This window comes from Armigeres subalbatus, unplaced genomic scaffold (assembly GCF_024139115.2).
Source record: "Armigeres subalbatus isolate Guangzhou_Male unplaced genomic scaffold, GZ_Asu_2 Contig113, whole genome shotgun sequence".
Taxonomy (NCBI): Eukaryota; Metazoa; Arthropoda; class Insecta; order Diptera; family Culicidae; genus Armigeres; species Armigeres subalbatus.
Genome location: NW_026941880.1, coordinates 67,462 through 77,960, shown reverse-complemented (window position 1 = coordinate 77,960; position 10,499 = coordinate 67,462). Strand labels below are relative to the sequence as shown.

The window sequence follows — 10,499 nt, the reverse complement described above, 5'->3', positions numbered from 1 at the left end:
AATACAACGACGTATTCTACGTCAAAATGCCTCGGATTTTTACTCGCTCCGGAATGAACAGAAAATGGAATAAACAAAATTTTTCTCGGAGTCGTGCTCTGTATTCGCAGAGTGTGGTCCTCTATAGAATACCCAGACGTAGTCCTACGTCAACATGCCTCGGAGTTCTGCTCACTCCGGAATAAATAAAAATGCCAAGTGCTTCACATTCACAAAGTGTACTCTTGTATAGAACACACAGACTACGCTTCGGCGTTCTACTCGCTTCAGAATAAACACGAAAATGCCTCGAAGGTCGGCTCGCATTCACAAAGTGTACTCCACATAATGCACAGACGTAGTCTAGCGTCAACATGTCTCGAAGTTCTACTCGCTCCGAAAAAGAAACAAAAAATGTCTCGGGATCTTGCCATGCATTCGCAAAGTGTACTCCTCTTTAGAATACCCAGATGCAGTCCTACGTCAAAATGTCTCTGATGTCTACCCGCTCCGGAAAGAAGACAAAATGCCTTGGAGTCCTGCTTTGCATTTTCAAAGTGTACTTTTCTTTTGAATACACAGACGAAGCCCTACTCCAACATGCCTCGGAGTTCTACTCGCTCCGGAATAAACACGAGAATGCCTCGGAGTCCTTCACATTTGCAAAGTGTACTCCTCTATAGCATACACAGCCGTAGTCCTACGTCTACGGAATGAACACAAAATGTCTTGGAATCCTGCTTCGCATTTGCAAAGTGGTCACAGACGTAGTTCGACGTCAACATGCCTCGGAGTTCTACTCGCATTCACAAAATAAAAGAGAGACCTGCTCGCTCCGGAATAAACAAAAAAATACCTCGGAAACCCGCTTGGTCCGGAATAAACAAAAAAAATGCCTCGGATTCTTACTCGCTCCGGAATGAACAGAAAATGGAATAAACAAATTTTTTCTCGGAGTCGTATTCGCAGAGTGTGATCCTCTATAGAATACCCAGACGTAGTCCTACGTCAACATGCCTCGGAGTTCTGCTCACTCCGGAATAAAAAAAAATGCCTCGGAGTGCTTCACATTCACAAAGTGTACTCTTGTATAGAACACACAGACGTAGTCCTACGTCAATATGCTTCGGCGTTCTACTCGCTTCAGAATAAACACGAAAATGCCTCGAAGGTCGGCTCGCATTCACAAAATAAAATGCCTCGGAGACCTGCTCGCTCCGGAATAAACAAAAAAATACCTCGGAAACCCGCTTGTTCCGGAATAAACAAAAAAAAATGCCTCGAAGGTCGGCTTGCATTCACAAAATAAAATGCCTCGGAGACCTGCTCGCTCCGGAATAAACAAAAAAATACCTCTGAAACCCGCTTGTTCCGGAATAAACAAAAAAAATGCCTCGGAGACCTGCTCTCTCCGGAATAAACAAAAAAAAAATGCCTCGAAAACCTGCTCGTTCCGGAACTTAAAAAAAATGCCTCGGAGACCTGCTCGCTCCGGAATAAACAAAAAAAAATGCCTCGGAGACCTGCTCGCTCCGGTATCTTTAATTCGATCCTCGGGAGACCTGCTCGCTCCGGGATCATGTTTTAAAACACTCGAAGACCTGCTCGCTTCGGTTTTTTCTATGATTTCGGAGACCTGCTCGCTCCGAAATCCACAACATAAAATGAGAGCATACTTACCATTTAGTAACTAGCACATTAATGGATGTGGCAAGCACCATTTTCATGCGCTAGTTACAAATATAAAAGCAAACACTATTTCTACCGACTGCGACATGTCGTATTCCAGCCGAAAACGGCTGAATGGAATCCGCCGTTGAAGAGCGGTGCGACTGTTCGTTTTAAAATTCGACAACAAACTGCCGGTGCAATCTTCGTCGTTGCTACTCAACCCGATGGCGCTACCAACACCATCTCACACTGCGGTGGCAGCAATGCCCTAGCATTGCCATACCCCGCCGCGCAACCTCTCCCAGCCCTCACAAGCTACCGACTCATTGGCACATGCTTAAATGAAGCAAAGTTCGTCAGAAAATTCAATATGTTGCTCTCCATACTCTCAAATACTCAATCATGCACAGATTCTTTCACGATATAGATCAGTATTAGCGCATATGCAAAATTGAGAATTCGAATCAAGTCTAATGTAAAACTTGCCACATTGTACGGTAAATTGGAGCACGCGAAATATGTGATTTCACGATTGGTATATTTGATTGCTTATGTTTAATGTACAATCCGTAATAGCAGAATCAATTTATAGTCTAGAATCACTTATACAAACTAAAATCATTAGCCGCTTGCTCTGAATACTACAATTGCCAGAATTCTTTTAAAAAAATCATTGGAAAATTACTGATGAAAATCCTTGAAGAACTCGTCAAAGAATGATTTTCCAAAGAATTCCCGTACGTGAAAATGTAATTTTAGAGGAATAGTCCGACAGATTTCATAAAAAAATCATAAAAACCTCTCGTTGATATGGGTAAAGAAGCTGTCTATGGTATTCCGGATAGATTTCTTGAAATGATTTATAATGAAATGTCTTGAGGAATCCCCAAAGAAATTTCTAGAGATGTGGCCGATGGAATTGCTGATGCAATTGAATTACACGAATTCTCAGTAAACTTTGTAAAGAAGTTACCGATGAGATTCTCGGAGCAATTCCTATTGAGTTGCATGGAATTTCTGGATCAGTTCTTGAAATAAAGCCATTGACGATGAAATTCCTGTGGAAGTTCAAGAATTTCTTGAGGAATTGAAAATCGAATTCCAGGAGTTCGTTCAATACTGAATTCCTTTAGAAAATCACGATTAAATTCTTGTGAACAATTGTCCCCGGAATTACAAATTCCTAGTATGTATGTAAGTACTCTTCCTTGATAATATTTGCAGACAGTAACCGAACGGAACCGCACGGAACGAAGGGATTTGCACTTCGCTTTGGCCGTTACTTGCTAATAACAATTCATAACTACAATCCAGAATTAACGAACGTATAACATCCAAGATATTAGCTTCTCCATCTACAGCAAGCATACCAAGAAACTAAGTTAATATTATTTTCACCTATAGGATAGGATCTCCGAATCACAGTTTTTGAAACGAAACAAAACAAAAGTCATCGTTGATTATTTTTGATTTTCTCTATCCTCTCACGCACACTTTTTTATTATTCTTTGCCAAGTGGCTGCGTATTTCATGCTGTCAGTTTGTCAATTTCGATTTATGTCTTGGGTTTGGAAACTTGAAATTGAGAATGGGATTGGAAACTCAAGATTGAGAACATAAGCAGGACACCGGAGTTAAGGTTATTTTATGGGTTTTATTATTTGTAGTATTTTGAAATTATTTGAAAATGGATCAATCAAGGTAACTCATTTTGCACTCACCGCATCAAAACAACGGCGACACTGTATACGCATATTTCTATTCGTGTTGTTTTGACAGAACATGTCTACGGTGGCTCGATCTGTTCGTTTCATAGCGGCAGTTTTTGCTTATTGATTGATCCATTGTACTGACCTAATAGAAAACAAAATCAATAGTGTCAAACTTGGAAAAAATTCGCGTCAAATGATACTTCTTCCACTTCTTCCTTTTGAATCGGTTAAGTGCATCTGTATGAAAAACGTTTAACATTAAAAAAGAAAAAGGGCACAGACAGACATTTGCTCAGTTTTTCGAGCTGAGTCGATTGATATATAAATTTTGATTCTACGAGTTTTCTATCGAAAATTCGTTTTTGGAGTGAAATTATAGCCTTCTGGTACAACTTAACAACAACGTCGTTATGAAAAATTATGCTTGAGTTGTACGAGAAAGGCAAAACTGATAACTGACAGCGTCTTTAGTGCCTTTTCAGTTGTATACACACTAACTTGAAATAACCCAGTGGCCGGGTCGTTTGTACCCGGATTTTTTCAATGTTAGCAGTTGTCAAAATCTGGGTATGTCAACAAAATGGACCTCACACGCTAACCTGAAATAACTCAGTCGCTGGGTCGTTTGTACTCGGATTTTTCTGATATTAGCAGTTGTCAAAATCTGGGTATGTCAACAAAATGGATCTGAGTCAGACGAACCCGAAATCTGGGTAACCGGGGACTTAAACATTTTCGGATATAACTATACATGAGGGGAAAATTAAAATTCATATTTTAAGTTTAAAATTGCTGTGATCCTACACTGGCGGAAAAAACATTTCGATTTTCATAAGCGTTGCCTTATGAAACCTTATGAATTCATTTTATTTTCATTTCATAAGGCACCAATGGAGATCATAAGGCTGCCTTATGAAATTAGTAACTTTTTCTTATGTAAAATATTCATAAGGCATTCTTATGAACAAACCTTGTTCATTTCAACGTTCATTTTTGCAGTTGTCAAACAAATTATCGCGCGCATCGAACTTGATTTTTTCATCCAAAGGAATTAACAATTTTACAGAAAACTCTTGAGCCCTAGCCGAATGATTCTAATTTTAATAATCCAGTAAAATATCGCCGGAAAAGGTCTTATGGAAAAGGTACAAAAGGTATTACTAGAAATATATTTAAAAAATGTCAATAAGTTTATCATACATATCCTTTCACAGCGTTCATGGCCAATAACGCACCTGTGCCGCCTCAATCGCGGAAACATTTTCTAAAACCTGGCAATAGTGTCTCCTCAACTATGCTGACTATAATTCCAGAAGCTGTCCAAAAGCTCATCAGATATATCTGAACCCATCGATCTTTATCTCGAAAGAAACGGATTCAAACGCCGAAGACAACCGACTCCACCGATGATATTTCCAGGAAGAATGAAATCCTGCAGAAAAATTGGAGCTAGGGGGAATGACGGCTTTGGCAGGTTTTGTTCTATTATTGGCAGGGGGGGTTTTTTATGACTGAATAGGCTCAAATTTGACCTAAACATTCTTTGCATATCAAAGAATATTGTGGCCAAATTTCATAAAATTTTGTCGACAAAAACCCCCCTGCCAATAATAGAACAAAACCTGCCAAAGCCGTCTTTCCCCCTATATCATATGCGCAGTTCTCAAAAGAATCGCCTATACGTTACCCGTTTAGTAGGTAGCGGAAATCCGGCGAACATGTATAATATTCTTTTCGGATGTCAATTACTAAGCAAACATTGAGATGGTGCTCGCTGTCTCCAGGCATGCTGTACAGTGAATTACTCATCAGACTGACAACGCACATGCAGGAATAAAAACCTTCACTGCAGTGTAGACATCAGAATCGAATGGAATCAATGTTCTCAGTGAGCTCATCTCTCACTTCCAGTCCGGAGGATATTGTATTTGGGCAAGCCGTTTGTTTGTTGTTAGCGTGCATTTTCATTGGTCGTACGGAACGGTACCGGATTATGAAAGGTGAATCCAGTTTACTTCCGCTGGTTGTTGAGTGGTGTGCAATCGACCGTGAAAGTGACACAAGACACTGGATACTGGTCCATTTCGAAAGTTTCTGGGAAGGACTTACGCTGTCGAAAATACGTCCAGCGCTCACCTACTTTTCATATGATTAGGAATGCATCACTTCGGCCCCATCGGCCTTGTCGTTCTCCATTGCCGGACCGATGTTTTACCATGCCATCACTAGGCCATCACTCTGTAAGTAGGTAAATATGTTTTAAATCACCACGAATTCAGCTTGAATCTCCCTTTCTCATGTTTTAGCAAAAAAAACAAAGCGCATCAACACTATAGGGAATGGTCAAATATTTGGAATGGTGTTATCAAATCGATTCGACCATTTCACCACAAACGTAGGTAGTGGGCGATATCACCGAAGATCCGAATAAAAAACGCATCAGTTGCTGAAGATCATTAAAGACGCATCAGTTGCAACTTAAAGTGTTGTCTCCGTGGTAGCTTACGACACCGAAGTTCAGCCACCCGCATCATTAGCCAATTCCTAGTATTTATAAAGTATGTGAAGAGGAGGAGGTCCGGACAGATGACTCGGAAAAGGACTTCCGGTTTCAGAAAAAAAAACGTTTAAGCAGATCAACAGGTCCGATACGATGAACGGATGCAACAAAATAGGTAAGATTCAGAGGTTTTTCTTTAAATGTAGAATTATAACAAGCTTCTATTTAATTAAAGGAAGGAAATGAAATTGAAGAAGAAAAAATTAGCGTTACTTAGTAATCTTTCGAAACTACAGAAAAGCTAAAGCTTCGTCGTCGAACAATGTGTCCATTAAGAATAACGTCTCGGACGTTAAAATCATCAACCAGGAAATCAAGAAGGTACAGAAAATATCGGTAAGGTCGTACACTAATTACGATTCTATAACATTCCCCAGAAAACCATACCCCAGAAAACCATTCCCCAGAAAACCGTTCCCCAGAAAACCACTCCCCAGAATGCACCATTCCCCAGAAAACCATTTCCCAGAATGAAACATTCCCCCGAAAACCATTCCCCAGAATGCACCATATCCCAGAATTTTTTTCATACCTTTAAAAAGACTCCTGCAATGAAACAAAAAGATTTTCTAACAGGTGGCAAATAAAAAACCGGAATTAAAGAATGGCTCGGAGAAAAACACTCATTTGCCTTTTCCGAGCAAATGCGTATTTTAAAAGAAGGAATCATCCATTCTTCTTCTTCTTCTTCTTATTGGCATTACATCCCCCACACTGGCACTTCTACAGTTATTAACTGCGATATTTCTAAGCCAGGTTACCATTTTTGCATTCGTATATCATGATACTTTTATGCCCAGGGAAGTCGAGACAATTTCCAATCCGAAAATTGCTTAGCCGGCCCGGGAATGAACCCAGCCACCCTCAGCATGGTCTTGCTTTGTAGCCGCGCGTCTTACCGCACGGCTAAGAGGGCCCCTATTCGTTAACCTTATTTCGGGCAAAGTCGTGCTTTTCAAGAAGGAATTATTTACTCATTTTTCTATTCGTGTGCCTTATTTTGGACAAACCGCCCTATTCAGGGAAAATGCGCGCTTTAAAAGAAGGAATCATCGACTTAATTGCCTTATTACGGGCAAATGCGTGGATCCCTATTGGTTTCCTCAATCAAAAGGCGTGTTTTTTGTTTATGTTGAAGCCAGAATAGACGTGACCACGCACCTTATGGTCATTATGCCAAAAGGCACATTGTATTTGAAACTAATAGCTTCCAACAATTACCACAGTGGTCCTTACACATCCAACTCATCACAATAAATAATTTTTGTATGGTCTTGCGATGATGTTTGTAAGAAAACAAGAAAATTAAATCATTTTCATCTATGTATTCTGTTTTCTGGGGAACGGTACATTCTGGGGAATGGTTTTCTGGGGAACGGTACATTCTGGGAATTGGTTTTCTGGGGAATGGTACATTCTGGCGGTTGGTTTTCTGGGGAATGGTACATTCTGGGGAATGGAATTCTGGGGTATGGTTTTCTGGGGAACGGTTTTCTGGGGAATAGTATAGAACCCTAATTACGTACTCACTTATGGGGGAGGGGGGGGTCTGTCATTTTCTTACGTTCCATATAAATAAAAAATGATTTGTATGGGAAAAATCTTACATGGGGGGAGGGGGGTTGAAAAACCCAGAAAAAATGCTTACGTAATTAGTGTACGGCCCCTAAGCACTAAGCAATGTAACGTAATAAATTACAAACGTAATACATATAATTTTATATATCATTAACTGCATTATTTCTTATCCTTTTTAGTTAAATTACATGATGCTGCTATGGTAGTTTGCTGTAGCTGAAGCTTTGTGACCCGAAATTGAGAACCTTCCTGGAAGATGGAAAATTTAGCTGCCACAATTCCTGGAAAACTAGTTCCTTCAGTTTGTTTAGCTGCTTGTGAAGGACAGCATCCGGCATTTGCTTTGGGATTAATGATTAGTTGTGTCAACGATGTCCTTGCTCTTTCAGCTGCTTCAGCATTCTTTCCCTAGATCCATTGCATTGCACTTGCGATAACTCGACACAAACGATATAGCTTGAATTAAGTGGACATGTTCTTTGGAATACCCGGAATACCGGCTTTGCGATGAAGAGATTTGCGTGGCCAGTATATCTTGCAGTTTTTCGCCTGTGAAAAGTTTCGGCACACTAAAGTGACCAAGGCAATATGGGCCATCTAAGAAAATCGTTCCGAAAAGCACTGAAAAGCTCAAAAAATCATCATTCAAATGTAGTGTTATAGCCTATTCAGATTGGGCTATTTATGACTTTGTTAAGTGAGAGGGTATCCAATTATTAGGAGGTGTTCAGACTGCAGCAAGATAATATATCTTGACGTTTCCATGTTTCCTCATTTGCACGCTAATACAGGGTTGAATTCAAGGAGAGTTTTAAAATTTAATATTCGAAATCAAGCATTTGTGTGGCGACAATCGAACATTTTTTTCTGAACAAAGTTTCTACGAAAAAAAATATAAAAAAAAAATATGAAAAGGGATTTTCGAAGAATATTTTAAGCTCTCATTAAGGATAATGAGCGAAGCTACATTCATTAGTTGGGTGCACCGTTCTTCGAGGAATCATCAGACTATTCCTCAATTTATTTTTAAGTTTAAAAAGTATTTTTTGCAATTCCTGATCATAATACCTGGTTTACAGTTGTCATTTGAGTGATAAAACGGCCTACTTTTCCATACCAACAGAATGAGTGCTTTAATGACCATTATGCAACTCAAATGGGTTGCATAATATTCATTATAGCACTCATTTGGGTGCTATAATGAAAAACCTACATTGGGACAGTAGTTTCTTGACTACATTTAGCTGAATTAGTTTGGGTGAGTGTTTAAATAGTGTACTCTAAGCGTCTCGTAATAAATGAAATGGTTTGTTGGACATAACATCACAACTTTCCAAAGGCAATTGCATTCTTCGCTTCATAGCTTTTCAAGCTATGCAATTTAAGTACGATAAGATGGAATCTTATTGTTCTCTGCCGCAACATAATTTATTGGCATGAATGATCATGTGGAGATAATTCGATTGTACAATTTTGGTATAAATTTATCATATTAAAGCTCATTTTCGTCATTGCAAAAATAGCGTGTGCAACTCGTTGCAAAACTCGATTTTTTCAGCACTCGTAGTATTTATCCAACTCGGCAAGCCTCGTTGGATAAACGTACAACTCGTGCTGAAAAAATCATCTTTTTGCAACTAGTTGCACAAACTACTATTGATTCTGTACTATGATCGAACGGAGATTTGATAGAAAAATTTAGATACTTTTGGGAATTCTCACAAATAAATAAAAAAAAGGACGATTGGACCAATTTTCAAGAAATATTATCGAACTAAAATGTATTTCCACCAGTATCTCCATGTATGAAGGGCAACTCAGCAATTTATTTTTTTTTTTCAAAAATGGAAACTGAACCATTGCGTTCTACTCGACAATCAATGATACAGCTTCTAACAAAATCGAATCGTGTGAATGTGATATAATTTAAACTGGATTTTGAATGAATTAATGCAGTACCAATCCATGTTTTATTTAAGGTTATTCTACTTTATTTATTTATTTATTTTATTTCGTCAACCAACGTAGACTAGTACATATACATATACATGTTTGTTTTTGTAATGCTATAGTATAATTAAATAATAGGTTTTTTTAGTAAAGTGATGTATAGTTTTGATTTTGAATTTATATTGCTGAATTTGTAATGTTTGTTCTTTGGAAATACTGTCTAATGTTATGCCGAGACATTGTTAAGTCAATAGTTTCGCAGTGTTGATTGTAAACGGCCATCATTCGGTTGAGAGGCCCAAATTTGGCGTAATTTGTTCGGCAGTGGTTGGTTAAAAATAATGTTCTATGTCGAAGTAGCCGAGAAGGTATGTAAAAGTTAAATTTCGATAAAATTTCAGTTGAATCAACACGTTGAGAAACTATATCGTTAACAAATGAAACCGTTGCACATTCTCGACGCTCTTTCAAAGTTTGTATATTTATAAGCATGCAACGTGCTTCATAAGATGGAAGAGGAAATGACGTCCAACCTAATTTACGAAGAGCGTATAATAGAAATTGTTTTTGTACTGACTCTATTCTTTCTTCATGTGTGGTTGTATAAGGCGACTATACAATGCTACAATATTCCAGTATAGATCGTACATATGAAATATATAGTGTTTTGATTGTGTAGGGGTCCTTAAAGTTGAAGCAAAAATGCTTGATAAAACCTAGCATATTATTAGCTTTGTGGATGATTGTGTTATAGTGATCAACAAGAGTTAGTTTCGAATCTAAAATCACTCCTAAATCCCTAACTCTTTCGTGTCTTTCTACAGTATTGTTCCCTAATACAATTTGTGTATTTGGTGTTATTCTTTCTATATATACATCCCATTCAAATCGTACAGTTGTCCCACGTGAAAAATGTTGAAATCCAAAGTATATTAAGCCATTCAAGGAGCAGAATTGGTAACAATTCATGTTGAATAAGTGGAGAATAAATAAATATCATCATTATTTTTCATCATATAAAATGCTTTCCACAAAACCATCACAATCCG

General features: G+C 38.4%; 1 long non-coding RNA gene across 1 annotated transcript; it reads left to right on the top strand.

Annotated features, from left to right (window-relative positions):
• Window positions 1-5,239: 5,239 nt before the first annotated feature.
• Window positions 5,240-6,236, top strand: LOC134202284 (uncharacterized). The gene is made up of 3 exons (XR_009977199.1): window positions 5,240-5,610; window positions 5,669-6,037; window positions 6,098-6,236. It is a non-coding gene; the product is annotated as an uncharacterized LOC134202284 (long non-coding RNA).
• The last annotated feature ends 4,263 nt before the right edge of the window (window positions 6,237-10,499 follow it).